The sequence below is a fragment of the Microcaecilia unicolor genome, chromosome 3 (assembly GCF_901765095.1).
Source record: "Microcaecilia unicolor chromosome 3, aMicUni1.1, whole genome shotgun sequence".
In the NCBI taxonomy this organism is placed as follows: Eukaryota; Metazoa; Chordata; class Amphibia; order Gymnophiona; family Siphonopidae; genus Microcaecilia; species Microcaecilia unicolor.
The window spans coordinates 202,449,547-202,454,880 of NC_044033.1; positions in this window are offsets into that span (position 1 = coordinate 202,449,547).

Sequence of the window (5,334 nt, forward strand, 5' to 3'; positions counted from 1 at the left end):
TATTTATTAGGATTTATTTACCGTCTGTTTGAAGGAATTCAGTCAAGGCGGTGTACAGTAAGAATAAATCAAACATGAGCAATAGGCAATTACAACAGTAAAAATATTCAAAAACAGTACAAAGTATGGTATAGTGTACTACATACAATGTCAACACAGTACGTAATAGAACATTTTAATTGATAGTGAAGGGTAAAGCAAAAATGGAATATATAGATAAGAGGGTAAAAAGAGTTAGATAATAAGGTGAATAAAGAAAGTTGCACATGAGGTCAGAGAGATGGTTAAGTATCTCAGATAGGGTAGGAAAGGGAAATGGGACTTGATATACCACCTTTCTGTGGTTTTTGCAACTACATTCAAAGTGGTTTACATATATTCAGGTACTTATTTTGTACCAGGGACAATGGAAGGTTAAGTGACTTGTCCAGAGTCACAAGGAGCTGCAGTGGGAATTGAACTCAGTTCCTCAGGATCAAAGTCCACTGCACTAACCACTAGGCTACTCCTCCACAGTGGATTAAACCCAGATACGCTAACCACTGTTACCACATCCTCCAGCAAAGAACTCCAGAGCTTAACTATACATTGAGTGATAGAAACACTTTTTTTTTTTTTTTTTTTAAATAAGAGGAAATATTTTATCTAACTTCCATGAGTGTCCCCTAGTCTTTGTACTTTTGGAACGAGTAAACAATCGATTTACTTCTACTTGTTCTACACCACTCAGGATTTTGTAGACCTCAATCATGTCTCCCCTCATCCGTCTTTTCCAAGCTGAAGAGCCCTAACCTCTTTAGCCTTTCCTCATACGCGAGTTCCATCCCCTTTATCATTTTGGTTGCTCTTCTTTGAGCATTTTCTAATTACACTACATGTTCTTTGAGATACGGCCACCAGAATTGAACGCAATACTCAAGGTGCTGATGCACCATGAATGATACAAAGGCATAGTATTTTCAGTCTTATTCACCATCCCTTTCCTAATAATTCCTAGCATCCTGTTTGCTTTTTTGGCCGCCTCCACACACTGAGCACAAGATTTCAAAGTATTATCTACAACACCACCTAGATCTTTTCTTGAGCGTTGACCCCCAAGGTAACATAGTAGATGACGGCAGAAAAAGACCCGCACGGTCCATCTAGTCTGCTCAACAAGATAAACTCATATGTGCTATTTTTTTGTGTATACCTGACCTTGATTTGTATCTGCCATTTTCAGGGCACAGCACTAGCCCCGACTCCCAACCACTAGCCCCGCCTCCCACTACTGGCTCTGCCACCCAATTTCCACTAAGGTTCTAAGGATCCGTTCCTTCTGAACAGGATTCCTTTATGTTTATCCCACGCATTTTTGAATTCCGTTACCGTTTTCATCTCCACCACCTCCCGCGGGAGGGCATTCCAAGTATCCACCACTTTCTCCGTGAAAAAATACTTCCTGACATTTTTCTTGAGTCTGCCCCCCCTTCAATCTCATTTCATTTCTTCTAGTTCTACCGCCTTCCCATCTACAGAAAAGGTTAGTTTGCGGATGAATACCTTTCAAATATTTGAACGTCTGTATCATATCATATCCCTGTTTCTCCTTTCCTCCAGGGTATACATGTTCAGGTCAGCAAGTCTCTCCTCACACGTCTTGTAATGCAAATCCCATACCATTCTTGTAGCTTTTCTTTGCACCACTTCAATTCTTTTTACATCCTTAGCAAGATAAGGCCTCCAAAACTGAACACAATACCCCAGGTGGGGCCTCACCAACAACTCAGGGGCTGTTCTAGCATTACCTCTGTATGACTTTTGTGAATATAAAATGTTATGCAAGGCATATATCTGCTGAGCCTTTAGTGAATAGATAGGAGTGGAGGAATGGACTTTGGTCCTGGGGAACTGAGTTCGATTCCCACTTCAGGCACAGGCAGCTCCTTGTGACTCTGGGCAAGTCACTTAACCCTCCATTGCCCCAGGTACAAATAAGTATCTGTATACAATATGTAAGCTGCATTGAGCCTGCCATGAGTGGGAAAGCACAGGGTACAAATGTAACAAAAAAACAAAAAACCTTATACAGGGGCATCAACACTTCCTGTCTTCTGCTGGTCACACCTCTCTCTATACAGCTTAGCAACCTTCTAGCTACGGCCACCGGCTAGTCACACTGTTTCGTCCCCTTCAGATCCTCAGATACTATTACCCCAAGATCCCTCTCCCCATATGTACATATCAGACTCTCACTGCCTAACACATATGTCTCCTGTGGATTTCTATTCCTTAAGTGCATCACTTTGCATTTCTTCGCACTGAATTTTAATTGCTAAACCTTAGACCATTCCCCTAGCTTCTACAGATCCTTTTCATGTTTTCCACTCCCTCCTGGGTGTCCACTCTGTTACAAATCTTAGTATCATCTGCAAAAAGGCACGCTTTACCTTCTAACCCTTCGGCAATGTCACTCACAAATATATTGAACAGAATCGGCCCCAGCACCAATCCCTGAGGCACTCCACTACTCACCTTTCCCTCATCCAAGCGAATTCCATTAACCACCACCCTCTGGCATCTGTCCATCAACCAGTTCATCACCTCGGGTCCTATCTTCAGCCTGTCAAGTTTATTTAAGAGCCTCCTGTGGGGAACCGTGTCATAGTTGATAACGGCAGAAAAAGACCTGCACGGTCCATCCAGTCTGCCCAACAAGATAAATTCATATGTGCTACTTTTTATTTGTACCTGTCCTCTTCAGGGCACAGACCGTATAAGTCTGCCCAGCACTATCCCCGCCTCCCAACCACCAGCCCCGCCTCCCACCACCAGCTCTGGCACAGACCGTACAAGTCTGCCCAGCACTATCTCCGCCTCCCAACCACCAGCTCTGCCAAAAGCTTTGTTGAAATCTAAGTAGATTACGTCTATAGCACTTCCATGATTAAGTTCTCCGGTCACCCAGTCAAAGAATTCAATTAGATTCATCTGGCACGATTTCCCTTTGGTAAAACCATGTTGTCTTGGATCTTGCAACTCATTGGCTTCCAGGAAATTCACTATCCTTTCCTTCAGCATCGCTTCCATTACTTTTCCAATAACTGAAGGTGGACCCTAGCATCAGTTAACTATGATTCGGATTATTCTTTCCAATGTGCATCACCTTGCAGTAAATGCAGCTCCCCTAAAAACGTTTTCTTTGGGCATTTTTTTGGGGGTGGGGGCTATTCTTGCACTATGGGATATAGGCTCTTGCCTCTAGCACCAGAGTTTGAGCATCAGGCACTCATGTGTGCAGCAGGTTATGGAAGAGAAGCAAGGGTAAAGTATTTGACATCTCCATAATTAGTCCCTTCTACCTCCAGTATCCGCCTCCCCCCAGCAGCCACCACTATTGTGTCTGAATTTCACTTGCATCACTTTTAGTAGCAATGAAGTTATAAACAGGTTTTCTTTCTAACTTGTTCAACTGTGAGTGGCAGTGTTTAGTGTGTCATGCATGAACTCCGTCAGGTGTCTCACAACTGAAAAAAACTAAGAAGCACCGTGTTAGAGCAACAAGCCAAGAACCAGAAAGCCAGCATTCAAATCCTGCTTCTTGGGCTAGTTACTATCTCCCATCTCCTCAAGTACCCACTTAAACTGTAAGCTCTCTGGGGAAGGGACATACTGTACTTGAAATACTTTTCACCGTTTAATAGCAACTATGTTCACCATATAAGAATGATAAATATTTATTCAAAGCTGAATCCCAGAGGTACACTAAGAGCAGACTAGGAGCCGGCTCTGCGAGTGCTTGAGCATACTCTTGTCCAGAGAGAGGCAATTCCCATTGGGTTGTGCAACTCCAACATTTTAAGAAGTTGGCTGCTATGAATAGAAAGCCAAGGCTGCAGAACTTAATCCAGCGAGACTTGGGTTATCCCTAGGGCAGTGGTGTAGCCACAGGTGGGCCTGGGCCCATTCAATGTGAACTCAGGCCCACCCAAATTAGAGGCACTGTTGCTGTGGCTGACAGGGATCCCTAAATCTCGCCAACTGAAAAAATCTTTCCTCCTCAGGCAGCCAGCTGCACGTGCCTTAAGCTACGCCAACACCGACCCCTCTGCACATGCTCAGTTTTCATGCATGTGCAAGCACTCAGCACATGTGACCTGCTGATGGCAGCGTGAACTCAACACAAGTGCTGCTGACAGGTCAGGTATTTAATAGTTTGGATTGGTGGATAGGGTTTGCTGTCTGGGTTCAGTTAGACTACTGCAATTCCCTTTATTGCAGTAAGTCTATTAAAGAGTCTACAACGTAACCATAACACAGCCACTCAATTTTTAAGCATTTACAATTTGATCATGCGAAGTCACTGCAGCTTAAAAGTGAAACCAGTAAGCCAGTATTTCAAAAACACCTGAAAGATTTTTTTTTTGTTTAAAGCCTTTTATAATACTGACTGATGATGTATTTGTGATCTGTCTTGAGTTCTCAGGTTAACTGTATTTCTTTATATCTTTATGAATGTCTTATTGTAGCAGGCTAAAAAAATAATAAACCTAAGTTTACTTTGTTAAAAGTATGTTTTTATTTTGAACTTTTTTTTAACCTTTACCTCCCCCCCCCCCCCCCCCCCCCCCCCAACCACTTCGTGCTCTAAGTTTTTTTTGGACGTAGTAATATACAAGTACAATAACTAATTAACCAACTAGCCTTATTTGTGACTATAGACTTAAAGACACAAGTACATAAGTGTTGCCATACTGGGACAAACCAAAGGTCCATCAAGCCCAGCATCCTGTTTCCAACAGTGGCCAATCCAGGTCACAAGTACCTGGCAAGATCCCAAAAAAGTTCAATACATTTTATACTGCTTATCCCAGAAATAAGCAGTGGATTTTCTCCAAGTCCAATTTAATAATGGTCTATCCACTTTTCCTTTAGGAAGCCGTCCAAACCTCTTGAGTAGGATGAGCAGAATCAGCTCTGCAAAGTGAAACCCATTCTGATCTACCATTCCATCCTGCCCCACCAAAAATATATCCCCCCTAGCATTTTCATGATCATGCTTTAACAAGGGTGACTTAACTGGGAGGGGAAAGGCAGAGTCTGGGAATGTTTGTAATTCACAATTGTCTCCTCCAAAACAAGCCCACCATTCAGCCACAACTTTACCAAACATTTGTCCAAGAATACAAAGAAGGTTAACATAGCAGAAACTCCATGAAAGCCTTCAAAAATCCTTTTTCTGGGTCTAAAGGAAGGGAGCCAGTGTTAATACGTACAAAGGTCACACAACTTTTTAACTTATCCTGGAGGAGGACGGAGGAGGAGAGAGTTATAGATGAGGAACTGAAGGAGACC